This window comes from Aotus nancymaae, unplaced genomic scaffold, assembly GCF_030222135.1.
Source record: "Aotus nancymaae isolate 86718 unplaced genomic scaffold, 86718_ANA_hifiasm-v0.15.2.pri h1tg000002l, whole genome shotgun sequence".
In the NCBI taxonomy this organism is placed as follows: domain Eukaryota; kingdom Metazoa; phylum Chordata; class Mammalia; order Primates; family Aotidae; genus Aotus; species Aotus nancymaae.
Window position 1 is genome coordinate 35,380,646 of NW_026988413.1, and position 14,782 is coordinate 35,395,427.

Genomic DNA, 14,782 nt, shown 5'->3' on the forward strand with positions numbered 1-14,782 from the left:
GTGTTAAATGCTTAATACATTTTCCATTACTATTAGTCATGAATAATAAGCACTTAGTAAAAGTTAAACATTTAAGTTAAGCATTTAACACATTTTCTATTACTATTAAGTTCATTTAATTATATTTATTAAGTTAACAAGTATGTAAATTTATAGTGAATCAAAAGACCCTAAATAGAATGAAGCCCAGGGTGAGAAGGGCCAGAAAAATTCAGCTATTCCATAAAAATGATGAAACCAGGGCTCAGAAAGGTATGGGCAACATGCTTAAAGCCACAGAAAAAATGTCACAAATTCCAGCATGTCCTGTCGATGTGTCTGATGCCATTGAGCACAGAGCATCTGAGAGATGCAGTGAGTTAGTCCCTCCAAAAACTAGACAGATTTCTTATATGTACTCACTCTTCATCATACACATATTCAGCAGACATTCACTGGCTATCTACCTTACACCACATGCTGTTGTGTAAGGTATACAGATGAGACATATTATATTATATTTATTTACATATTAGACATGCTGTATATTTATTTATATATTAGACATAGGAATAGGACATTAAGAGATGTCCTATTCTTAATATAAAACAGAAAGTTCCATTTAAAAACAAAAATCCATTTTTAAAACAGGAAATAGGATCAAACATTTCATATACAATAAAGTTGCTTTTTCCTAAATAAAGTTAATTTTCCCAATTACTTTCTTTACAGAACTTAGCTTTTCATCCGATCGCTTAAATACTGTCTTATAAATATAATTTCAGTTAATTTAACTTATCTCTAAAAGCCATAGGCAGCTTGCTAATTTGTTTGATGATTTTATAGAATACAGTGATTTGGAACCTATTGAATGTTGAAACTTGTATACGTATTCATTTATACATGCATTCTGAACTTTAATCAATTGCATTTCATATTTTTAAATAGCTTGTAATATTACATTTGTTTTGCTAGAATATTTTATAAGCATCTACACATATTTGTGTTGTATTTGAATATTAAATTTCCATTAGCCATTATTAATGTATATAGTAAAGTCTTCGTTGAGGTTTTAAACTGCAGTTTGATTTTTCCTTTTCCTGTAACTCTGAAACATTTACAGAGTTTGCCATACTAAAGTGTGTACCTTTACAAATAGTCTTGTTTCTAAAAATTTTACAGAAAAAATAGCGTTTTCACATATTTGTGGGATCTAAAAATCAAAATAATTGAACTCATAGACACAGAGAGTAGAAGGATGGTTACCAAAGGCTGAAAAGGGTAGTGGGGGGTGGGTAGGAGGAGAGATGGGGATGGTTAATGGATACAAAAAAATAGAATGAATAAGACCTAGTATTTGATATCATAATAGGGTGACTATGGTCAATAATAATTTAATTGTACGTTTAAAAATAACTTCAAGAGTGTAATTGGATTTTTGTAACTCAAAAGTTAAATGCTTAAAGGGTTGGATATCCCATTCTTCATGATGTGATTATTACACATTGCATGCCTGCATCAAAACATCTCATGTGTCCCATATATACCTACTACATACCCAGAAATATTTTTAAATGTTAAAAAATTAAAAATCATGCAAAAACATGTTTTAGCAAATAAAAACATGTTAAAAGTGATATTTAAGAGAATACAGAGTTTTGATTCTTTAGATAGAGGAGACTCTTTTAAAATATTAACATTTGTCACCCACTTTTTAATAGGTCCTACAGCAAAAAGGTCTCAATCAATCTCATATTTAAAAAAAAAGTTAGGAAGACACAGTAGATGCTCATATAGGTTGAGATAATGAATAAGAGGATCACAAGCTCCCTAAGTTTTTAAATACTGTTTCAAATTAATCATAGTCCTCAACTCCATCCTCAACCCCAAAGGGATTTTCCTGAATTAAATTGTTGTTCATTATAGAAAAAAAAGAATTGTAAATTTTAAAAATGATTTCAGGTTTTCTTAAAGTGAAAAGAAAGTTTAAATATCCAGTGAGTAAAAGATCAACTGATAGGAGATTTTATACATTCTCAGCATATTAAAACTCTGACCAGTAAGAGATCCTCCAGCTCTGATGGTGTTCAGAATGTAGGCCAGTAATGATGTGCTCTGCATACATAGAGAAGCTGAGCCCAACAAGGACCTCAGGAACTGAGCTCAGCTCTTGAAAGTTTAAAAGCAATAGACTTTTAAAGGTGAACTAAAACTAATGGGTTCTAGTAGGTTCTTTCAGACCTTACAATTTACAAAAATTGATTTAACTTTTATATCAGATCTCAAATATGTTAGGTATCTGCTTCAAATTTTTATAGAACACAGACAACGCATCTATTCTCTTCATTAAGTTTCTCAAGAAGACTTTATGCTGTGATCTCTTTCATCAATCCCATGATCTTAAACATGACTGCTCACCTTGTTAGGATATGATGCTTATAAATTAAACAAAACTCGCCGAAACTAGTGAAGGGTGAAGGATTCAATCTTGGTTGCATTCCAAGAACTCCTTTTTCCATAAAGAAATGAATTCTGTTGACAGCCCCTTATTCTCAGGGTTCTTCCTCTCTCCTACAGGGGCCAAGGAAGGTTCCCTATGCTCTTTTGCCATCATCTTGGCTGCACTCTGATTTCATGACCTCTGAGTTAATCCTTCTTTTTTTCCCTATTAACAAGTGTAAGCAGGCCAACTTCAAACAGACTGCAATAGGTCACAAGGTTTAATGGGCACAGAGATAATCATCTAAATTACATTTCTAGGCCTGATGGGCTAGACAGACTTAGAGGGTCATTTTACTAGCATTTGCAGTTAATCAGCAAGGTTGGTGGGTCTCAGAGCGTAGCTGCTTTTGCCTTCCTCCCTTAGGGGCTGGGTCATACTGAATGATTAGCAAAGGCAGCTGCATTAACTTTCTTCTTCCGCAAAGTGTGTCATGTCCCAAAAGGACATGAAAGTCAAATGTGGCCACAGCTCAAACACCAGACGCACTCTTTTCATCTCAGTGGAATTATCTGCCCTCTACTTGTAGATCATGATCCTCAGCACAACAGTTGTTGCTCATTTTCACAATCTGTTAACAGTTAGGAATTTTTACATTAAAGAACTTTCTCCTACATTTATTTCTTGTAGCATCTAGGAAAATGCCATAGCCTACTGTGTATTTTTTTAATGCTACATGATTCTTAACTTTAAAAGGAATGAGAAATACAGCATTACCCTAAAGATAAGAAGAACCAAAATACTTTTACCTCTTAAAATTCAAAGGTAAATATCCTTTGGGAACTGGCAGGGAGAATAGCATCATGAGTTGTTTTTACAATACAGGCTCACATAATTTTGGTTATGTATTTCAGTTTATTATCAAATAAGACAGTAGTCTTTCTCCTGAGTGAGATGTTAGAATGCATATGTAACTGCAATTCAAGAAAAGGATGAACTGGAATTATGTAAAATCTATCAGTATGTCTAATATATAAATAATTATAATACAATATGTCTCACCTGTATAATATTCCATAACTTACATAAGTATTTTACATCCATTATCATTTTATTCTTAATAACAATCCAGTGATATAGGCTGGGGCAAGTATAAATTATCTCCATTTTACATATCATAACAATTTTCTGGAACCTAAGTGGCTTGCTCAGTGTCACTGTGGTAATAAGCAATAAAGCTGGCACATAAATTCAAATCTTCTGATGTCACACCCAATTCATGTATCTTACTGAATAACATTATACAAAATACAAAATGTGGTTTTTTGGTGAAATGCATTAGTATATGTGTGTGTGTGAGTATGTATATATATGCATACACACATATATACACACACACACACATATAAAATATATATATACACACACACACATACACATATGTGTGTATGTGTGTGTGTGTATGTAGATATATGTTTTTGTTTTTTTTTTTTTGAGGCGGAGTTTCGCTCTTGTTACCCAGGCTGGAGTGCAATGGCGCGATCTCGGCTCACCGCAACCTCCGCCTCCTGGGTTCAGGCAATTCTCCTGCCTCAGCCTCCTGAGTAGCTGGGATTACAGGCACGCGCCACCATGCCCAGCTAATTTTTGTATTTTTAGTAGAGACGGGGTTTCACCATGTTGACCAGGATGGTCTCGATCTCTTGACCTCGTGATCCACCCGCCTCGGCCTCCCAAAGTGCTGGGATTACAGGCGTGAGCCACCGCGCCTGGCCTTAGATATATGTTTCTTAAAGCCATTCACTCAAACAGGCCCTTGTGGCAGAGCTGGTGGGTAAGTTGTGTTTACATAATTAGCATTCTAAAGTGTTAAACTGATATATGTTAAACTGATTCAATAAGAAGAATGTTCATTTGTCAAAATAGCCACATACATTGTAATGTTTCTAAAACTTGGATGACTCTCAAGAGTATACAGTTTATAAAAGCCACAAATATATACAATCATATTTTAGTCTGATACTGAAGAGGCCATTTAGAAGGCTAATACATAATTGGAATACAAATGATTTAAATGAGAGACAGAATCAAAAGAAATGCTTGATCTTTATCAGTGCCAATCTTAAAATATATTATCTTTCTCTGAATTGTAAAAACTTTACCTTTCCCCCAACACATGAAAAAAGTAGAAAAAATAATAATTTAGAAACTTTAGACTTAGTGGTGGTTAATCATATAGGGGACTGAAATAGGATGGGGACATATGTGAACTCTGGTGAGGTCTCTAAAGATTGGGGACAGAATGAAAGGAAATTAAAGTATAGAGGGTGTTAGTTCTAAGAAGGGGACATTTTTAATGATGTATGGCTTGGTCAAATGATTACTAAACATATTATCATTCTTTCATGATTGAATAGTAGGAAGACTGGGGTAAAGATTATTTGAAGCTACTCATACGAAATTATGTTCTCAAACATGAATTTGATCATTAATGAACAGAACTTTTATTTTCATTACTGGTCAGTTAATGAGTTTTTAATTTTTAAAGTTTGACCAAAAAAATTTACTTTTGCTTTTAGAAGTTGCTTTCTCAAAAACAGTTACAGACAAGAATAACAACAAAAGAAGGAAAAACACTTACTGGATACTTAAACGAAGTTTATATCCAACATATACTACTTTGTTTGGCAGGTCTTTTGATATTACTTTTGGTTTTTTTGTCTTTTTCTTTTTTTTTTATTGCATTTTAGATTTTGGGGTACATGTGAAGGACATGCAAGATTGTTGCATAGGTACACACATGGCAGTGTGATTTGCTGCCTTCCTCCCCATCACCTATATCTGGCCTTTCTCCCCATGCTATCTCTCTCCAACTCCCCACCCCCTCACTGTCCCTCCCTGTTTCCCACCAACAGACCCCTGTGTGTGATGCTCCCTTCCCTGTGTCCATGTGTTCTCATTGTTCAACACCCACCTATGAGTGAGAACATGCGGTGTTTGATTTTCTGTTCTTGTGTCAGTTTGCTGAGAATGATGGTTTCCAGGTTCATCCATGTCCTTACAAAGGACCATTTTTATGATTTAAATTATGTTTAACAAGGGCAAATAAAACTTGAGAAACATAGTAATTTATGTGAGCAAAACAATCATTGAAATACTCAAATATAAGAAAATAATGAATGGATTTCAAAATTTCAGAGAGTTTAAGAAAAAAACTTGGAAAAATACCTTTGATATTCAGAATCACTTATAGGAAGAGTCAAAAAAATTGAGAAAATGAAGACATATTTATGTCATAAAGAATACAGAGTGGACAATATAAGATTAGAAGTCAAGTTACGGGAAGTACCACTAAAGGTGTTTATTTTATTCCCTGAAAAAATTATCTCCTTGGTGACATTACTTAAACTTTAGTCTTTTCATACACAAAAACAGGGTATTTTGAGAGGTAAAGAAATAGCCTTTCCTATCACAAAATAAATGGAATATGGAAGATATGTATTAAAAAGAGAATGCACCTGAGCTACATAATGGTAAAAGCAGGTACTTTTTACATAAAAAAGAAAAGGCATTAGCTTAGGGGTGGTAAAAGGCAATGTTTCTCAAAGTGTGGTTTGGGGACAAGAGGCATGGCATCAGCATCAGCTGGAAAGTTGTTAGATATGCAAATTTTTGGACCCCACCCTAAACGTACTGAGTGGCAACGTGGAGTTGAAGTGAAGCCAGCAGTCTGTGTTTTAATAAGCCCTCTGGGAAATTTCAATGCGTGATTAAGTTTGAGAATCACTAGGATGAGGAAAAGCAGTGACAAAAGAGGAATGAAAGAAAGTGAAGCCAGTGCCCTGGCCAACAAGGTCCTATTGTCTTTCAGGGAGGGGATTCCTAAGTCTCTACAGTGCTCATAATCAGTCAGAAACATTTAAGGCTTAGATGAAACTTAAGAAGTGAACTAAAGAAGTGTACTAGGCCAGAGAGGAATTGGGTGGCACACTGTGGATATAATCCTCCAAATCCACAGTGGCACACATCCCCTTCAAATCCTGGGCCAAGTATCCAGCAGTGGGCCACGCCCTGGGGCGTCTGGAAAAGGAAGTGATCACAGGGTCTTATTAGGGCCCTCAAATCAGATTTGTGATGTTCGGAGCTTTTGTTTCTTAGTATTTACAAACACACAAATAGTGGAAGAAAGAGCAGAACACCTAGCAGGAAATTGGGACTGAGGGCATACTTCTAACTTGACATTGATCTAAAATGTTTAGATTATTGAGGTTTTAAAAAATCATTTGCTCTATCCAACCCTGTGATGCCTGGACTCCTTCTTTAATATTGCCACCAGGTGGTCAATGAATCTATGCTTTGGATACTTTAAAGAGAAACATAAAAAGAAAAAAAAAGAGAGAGAAACATATTGCCCATAGAGAGGGCATATTTATTTTATCCTTAGAGAGCTATAAGTATGAGAATGGACTTACTTATATTTAACTGGTAGCTGTCTTGTTGTGAGGCTCCATGAAATATAAGAATAAGGACATTTGTCATTTTTTCACTGCCCATTGTTCAACCCTCTCTTATTTAGAGGGAATCCTATACTATAAATGCCAAGTAATCCTGCTCTATCTAGTGAGTAGGACAATGTCATGTGATTTAAATGTGGCTAACTGGATGCCCCAACCTAAGATTTTGAATTTGGAACAAATGACATAAATAAGAAAGGACAGTTTAGAAATCATTCATGACCTTGACATTCAGCAGCAGAGGCAGAAGCAGCAGCCTGCAGGCTCTGGAGAAGAAAGTGTGTCCAGTGACAGGGGGATTCGGGGTAGTACCTTGCCTGCAGCTCCCCCTATTTCCCTTGATTCCTGTCTATTTTCTGCTTCTATAGTCTTCCCACAATAGCTCAATTCTGTAAGCTACCAGATATGTTTTGAATAAAGTTCCTTTGCTGCTTAGGTTAGCCAGAATTGATTTCTATTTCCTGCACCCAAGAACATTGACTAAGAAATTAGATGTAATAGAATGTTGTGGGCAATGGGGTAGACATGATAAAATGGCATTAGAGATGTCTAAGTAAAAGTGGTTTATATGCATTTGGATAAACGGATCGGAGTCCACAAGGAGAGTTGAGACTGGAAGTAGATATTTCATAGACGTCTTTTAAGTCCTAGAACTGAGGAGGTATTCAGAAGACAAACCTCAGATAGATTCTGTTCTTTGTTTCCTAGCATCTGTCTTTCTTAAAAGAGTATTTCTAATTTCCTTTGGGAATTGATTGTTGTTTACACTTAGCTATGATGTTTGAAGGAATTGGCCTCTTACCAGTTCTAGGATTAGACTTCATTGGCTTAAATCAATCAGCAGTAAGGACCTGGGCACAAAATCCAATCAGTGATAATGATATTTATGCAGATTTTGCAGGAACTCCCAGGAAAGTGATGTAAGATTTTGAAGTTCAGCAGGACCACAGCCATGTGTGGACATCTGAGAGAACCTGCAGCTGCCTAAAGGCTCCCATGTGGAGTCTGAGGGTGAAGTAACAACTAAAATGTACAGCAGTGAGATGGAGAGGAAACAGGTGTCGTTGTTTAAACACTGAATCAAACTTCACCTGGAGCTTGGAATATCTGGATTTTTTTCAGTGAAATCTGCTAGTAATCCTCTTTATTTTAAAAACCACATCAAAGTAGGTTTTTTTAATTAACAATATAAATTGTTCTAGTCATTATATCCCTTCACTTCAACTCCCATCCTTCCTTCTCCACACACATTGTTTATTATTTATGGTATGAGTACATTGGATGATATCAGAAGACATGAATTGATGGTCCCTGTGCTGAATCTGATCACAGAATTTTATTTACTTCTCTGTTTGTCATGTCGAGGCTTCCCTTTTAAAAATTAATTACCAATATATAAAACTTTAGAGATCTTCCATTAAAATTCAAATGTTAAGTTTCTTTGGAAGAATCAGGAGATTCCACAATACTGAAACAGCCTCCCAAAATAGCAGCAAATATCTTCAGCTGAGCAGTTGCTGTTCACATTTAACAGGGCATATGATTTCCACTTAGCCATAGTCCTCACCACTTCCTATTGCCTCACACCTGGCCTAATTCTGTCATTTATATTAGCCAAATCTGAAAAGATTTGTGTTTGCAACACTTTATGGATTTAATCTCAGGTCTGCTTCTTATTTTCTGTGATGATAGTGCCAATCACGTAGGGTTATATTAAACATTAATGTGATAAAATATGGTAAGAACAGTGTAGGCATTTACTACAATAAAATGCTCTACTGTATGAGGATGTTCCAATCATAGATAATAGTTTCAATTGAAGATTCTCAACTTTTAAGGTAAATAAATACATGAGAAATAATTTTATTTTTTGAATAACTGCTACTATCCAGCTCTATTGACAAACCTACCTCCTTTCTTAATGGATCTGGCTCCCTTGATGATATTAAAGTCCTGTGTCATTACACTTTAGTAATTGCCAGTTATTAAAAGTCTCATTTTCACTAAAACTTTATTCTCATTTGGATCCAAAACTTTCCCCCAAGGGAAGCGTAGATTTGCACCTCCCACACTTAATGGTAGGTAGAGAAGTATGACAGAGCTAATTCTGAGATAGCTCTTAAAATTTCTGGCCCTTGATGTATATACATCTTCCTCCAGTTATTCAAGCAAACACTAATCCAGGTGTTGCTGGAAGGGATTTTGCACATGTAATTAAATTCACAAATCAGTTGACCTTAAATTAGGGAGCTAAAATCTGGGTCTAGAGGTCAGAGACAAGGAAGACAGAGAAAGAAAAATCCTGGGAGAGATTCAAGGTGTGAGAGTCTCGGTGCTGGCTTAGGAGATGGAGGGGACCAGGTGGCAAGGAATGTGGGCAGCCTCTGGGAGCTGAGAGCAGTCCTTGACTGGCAGCTTGTAAGGAAACAGGGACTTCAGACCTCCAGTTGCAGGGAAGGGAATTCTGCCAGCTCAATTCTGTGAGCTTGTCAGTGGGCTCTTCCCCAGAGGCTCCAGACAAGAATTTAACCTGGCCAATGCTTTAATTTTAGATTTTGAGCTCTGACCAGAGAACACCCATCCCACTGCCCCTGGATTTCTAAGCTACCAAACTGTGAACTAGTGAATGGTTGTTGTTTTAAGTTGCTATGTTTGTGGTAATTTGTCGCACAGTAATAAAAAAACTAATACTGAAGAGTTGGAGGTGGTGAATGAGGTCCATTCTCTCATAACGTTCCCAAATTTGTTCCTTTTGATTTAAGGTAGAAGAAGAGGGCAAACTAAATCTCTTTTGGGGGTCATCCCTGTTAACCTCACTCATTGTCTTATTGTAGGGGGGCAGCCTCAAAAAAGCCCTGATGTTGTCAGTTGCCTGGAGCATTGAGAGGCTCAGCTACAGTTTCCAGCTGATCCTGATTAAAAGCCTCAGGTGTCTTGTCCTCTCATGCTGGGTCCCTGAGAAGCCTAGATACAGAAACTCATTTCTACCTTCTATAACTTTAACTCTGGGGTCTGTGGCCTGGGACAGATATACCTCTACCTGGAATTCCTGAGAACTCAGGGGACTGCTTCTTGCCCCTTCTTAGCCTGGAGAACCTCACCGGCAGCAATATCTCAGCATGCCCTTTCTTCCTTTCTGGCAGTACAAGGACATTCCTCAAACCCTGTTACTAAGCAGATATTCAGCCAGGTAAACAAGCAACTTTCTCTCCCTGTTCAAGTCATCTCTAAGCTTCACAGATGATTACCTTAAGAGGAGAACTCATGGACCCCTCTCCCTTCCCCCTCTGGGAGCAGGGGTGGGGACACAGTCTCTTTTCATGAACAATATATTCCCCAAATGTCACCTCTTCTCACTCTCTATCCTCTCATATCTCTCTTGCAGTCAAATATATGAAAGTCTGAGGCTAAGAAGGCAGCCTTCTTTTTTCTGAGATAAGAAGAGAAATTGTATTCATGTAACCTTCATGCACACAATATCAACACTATTCTAATGTAATAGTGATATAATGTCATAATGATATAATGTAATAGTGATGTAATGATGCATTCAACATTTTTAAATCTCATGTACCCCACAAATGCATACCCCTACTATGTATCCATAAACATTTAAAATTAAATAAATAAATAAAAATTTAAAAAATATTTTGGGGAATCTGGATATAAAGTATACAGGAATTGTTTATACTGATTTTCAACTCAACAGTTCAATATTATTTCAAGACACAAAGCTAAAACAATTTAAAAATTATATATGCAAAAAACCCATAAACGAAATCATGCATTTTAACATTTTTAAAGAATGCCATATCAACGTCACCTAGAACATAACTTGTAAAACAAGGCATGTGTTTAATTTTGTATTTGGTTTGAACAGTATCATTTAATTTTACAAATATTAAGAACTTTCCAGGCATTGTGCTAAGTGAGGATGATAAAAGACCCAGGCTTTGGCCTGGAGAAATTGACTGTGTGAGTGTTTGTGTCTGTGCATATATGTGTGTAAATGAGGGAGAGAGACAGAGACAGAGAGACCAGAGAGATAAAAGAGTAATATCAAAGAATGAGTGTTAACTAATTGTAGAGTTTTTATGAAGATACAACAATTACTTCACCATTGTGAACAATATTGTGCTAATGGGTGGGAGAATCCATGGCATTTAAAATTGAATTTGAATAAGATTGGGATTGCTTCTTCTGGTAACAATAAGAGGTAGGTTCATTTAAAAATACTTTTGAACTAAACATTTTAGTATTTAATATTTAAATATATATCTTACTTCAATTTTTTTCTTATTATGAATCCATGTACCTGGCATAATGAATCCATGCACTTCTTTTTTTTTTTTTAACTTTAAAAAACATTATTATATATGGAACGCTTCACGAATTTGCATGTCATCCTTGCACAGGGGCCATGCTAATCTTCTCTGTATCATTCCAATTTTAGATATGTGCTGCCGAAGCGAGCATGAATCCATGTACTTCTATTCAATTTTTTGAAGAGACAAACAAGAAGAAAAACTTTTGATTAAATCAGAGGCCCTGATTGATCTCCCCCAAATTATAATCTCACTCCAATTGACTACTCCCCACTCATAGATTCTGGTGCAGTTTTGAATCAACTTGAGTTTTACAAATCAGAAGAGTAATATAGATGTCTTTTTCTGAAATGTAAAATCTAAAATTTGTAACATTTTTTAATATTCAATAAAAAATGAAACCTTTATTCTCTGGGTCTGCAAAAGCAACTTTTGAAGTCGAATATATTTATCAACGTACTCATTAGGGGCATTTTTTCCCTACAGTTTTGGAGAGACTCTGAAAACCAACACCAGTATGGTTTAGATATTCATAATTGTTTACACATGTTTCAGTAACAAAATATATTTGGGGGGTGGTACTTTATTTTAGGATTTGGGATAGCTGGAAATTATTATCATTATGGTTAAAAGTTTTCTAACTGGATAATGGCATTAAAAAGAATATAACATTCTCGAATCTTTCCTCTTAATATGGAAAACATATTATTTTATTACATGGAGTTATTTAAATATGGCTTGGCTGTTGTCTGGCTAGTTAAGTATGAAAGTGTCTAAAGAAATAGGTTCTTTAGACCAAGAAATAGGTTTAGAAGGTTCTTGGAAGAAGCATCAAATAGAAAATGACTATCATTTCTTATTATTTCTAATTCTATATCTATATCTATAAATGATTTCTATGTAACTTCTTATTCTTATTAATAGTATTATTGCTATGCAGAGAAACCTTAGTACTCTTTTTAAGGGCAAGATGGTTAATATTATATATACTGCAGTGACAGATTCTAATTAAATATTTGGGAAGTGGGACATCTTTTACAATCATGATACACAGTATCTATTACCTTGGAGAACTATAAAAATCCTTTTACTATTTGTTCCTTCAGAAAAAAAAAAAAAAGATGATTAATAAGGGATTCTGTGGGTCCCAGAACCTGAAATGTTTCTTCTAAGGAGCTAGACTACGTTAAGAGCCAAAAGGAAGCAAGGTTCAAAGGAAATTCATCTAATATTTGTGCTCTGGTTATAAAAGGGGGTGAGAAGCTGTTCATCAGCGACATGTGTCCAGTTGGCAGGGAGGGCTGAATGCCAGACTGAGGGGTTATTGTGATCACAGATGGACTTAGCATGGGAACCGGGATGTCAAAGACTCCCAGTCAGTGCAGGCTATTTTGGGGACTTTACACAAATCATTATTCTTGCAGTCTGTACCAGTATGGCCTCAGACAAATGTATTTGCTTAATTTCTAACAAACACGCAATCCTTTTAACAGCAGCAGAACTTAATACAACAATTACCTCTCATATGTTGATACCATGACCCAATAATTATTTCCTATTTGCTGATTGGCTATTGGGAAGATTTGCAGATTACCAATGTAGGTTTCATCCTTGGAGATATCACTGAAGGAAGCTTATTAAAGTAACGAATTATAATTGTCTCTGAATATAATGAATTCCTTTCATCAAAAAAAATTTTTACAGTTTTTATATTTTGTGATGTCAAGACGATGCCACTAAGACTTAACAAGTAATGGTATAGAACAGCTAAGTCAATATTCTAAAGAAGAAATAGGGACCTTTTTCAGCCAGGGAGGGTAAATTGTCAATGAATTGGCAATCCAGCATTCATTTCATACATTTAGAAATAGTCAGCATTAGTGAATTTCTGAAGGATGTGGAGCTGGCTCTGGGAACCATGTCTAGATCTGTATGTTAATAGCCCTTCTACATGAGGCACAACTACAAACTGCCAGCGGGTTTGCTACCTGATCCATGGGTTCTCATCCTTACTCTGCCATTGACTGGCAATGAACGTTGGTCAATTGTTGATGATGGACCTTGGCAAATTGTTGAGGTTTACTGATATGCAGGGTGAGGTGCTGGATGTCAAAGATCCTCCTAACTCTAAAGTTCAGTGTGACATTGGAACACAAGACTCACAAATGGCCTAACTATGAACCTGGCTACTGGCCATAGAACTATTGGTCGTCAATCCTACAGCTAGAAACATGCCCTGTGCTAACACCCTTCTCTACTGCTGTCTTCCCCATTAACAGCTTTGGCCCCTCAAACCTTTTCTCCACATGTAATTGTTGCAGGGCTCCATGGTGTACTTGACCCCTTTCTTATGACTGTCCCCATTACTATATTAGTGATATCATATACTAAGTGGGCTTTTGAAGGCTTGCCTAAAACCTAATCTCATTTGTATATTTCCTTCTATACACCAACAAGAAATTAATGACAAGTTCCAAACAATAACCTACAAATTAACTCTTGGAGCCAAAGCTATATGTAAAGTATATATAGTTGACCCTTGAACAACAGGAGGTAAGAAGAGGGGTGGTGGTTAGTGGTGCCAATCCCCCAGGCAGTCAAAAGTCCAAGTGTAGGCCAGGCGCAGTGGCTCACACCTGTAATCCCAGCACTTTGGGAGCCCGAGGTGGTTGGATCACCTGAGGTCATGAGTTCAAGACCAGCTGACCAACATGGAGAAACCCCATCTCCACTAAAAATACAAAATTAGCTGGGTGTGGTGGCTGGTGCATGCCTGCAATCCCAGCTACTCAGGAAGGCTGAGGCAGGAGAATCACTTGAACCTGGGAGGCGGAGGTTGCGGTGAGCTGAGATTGCACCATTGCACTACAGCCTGGCCAATAACAGTGAAACTCCGTCTCAAAAAAAAAAAAAAAAAAAAAAATCCAAGTATAACTTTTGACTCTACAGAAACATAACTACTAATAACGTAATATTGACTTGAAGCCTTACTAACGACATAAACAATTGATTAACACATATTCAACTAACGATACATATCAAGCAATTCAACTTTTTCTGTTATACCATGACTTTTCTCTGCATCTTGGGAGCACTTTCCGCATCATTAGTGATGGCATTTTGTGTGCATCCCCTGGTGTTGTTCAAGTTTACAGTATTGCACTGCATACAATAAAAATATGCAAGAGTCATGAGAGATCACATTTTATTTTTAAAATTTTTTATCCAGGTAAAATATGTCTATAAAATTTACTATCTTTATCATTCTTAAGTGTACAGTTCAGTGGTAATACATATAGTTATATTCTTTTTTCCTTTCATCTTTCTCCTCCTCCCTTCCATTTCTGGCCTCTGGTAACCATCATTCTACTCTCTATCTTCATCAGATGCACTTTTTTATCTCACACATATGAATGTGAACATGGAACATTCGTCTTTCTGTGCCTGGCTTATTTCACTTAATATAGTGGCCTCCAGTTCCATTCATGCTGCTGCAAATTATATGATTGCATACTTTTTATAGC

The 14,782-nt window shown here is 36.2% G+C and overlaps 1 protein-coding gene and 1 non-coding gene across 7 annotated transcripts in view; both read right to left on the reverse strand.

The window, feature by feature from the left end:
- CPED1 (cadherin like and PC-esterase domain containing 1) overlaps nt 1-14,782 on the reverse strand; it is a 313,055-nt gene that overhangs the window by 120,385 nt on the left and 177,888 nt on the right. The window lies entirely within an intron of this gene.
- Nucleotides 11,304-11,408, reverse strand: LOC135274278 (U6 spliceosomal RNA). The gene has a single exon (XR_010342120.1). It is a non-coding gene; the product is annotated as a U6 spliceosomal RNA (small nuclear RNA).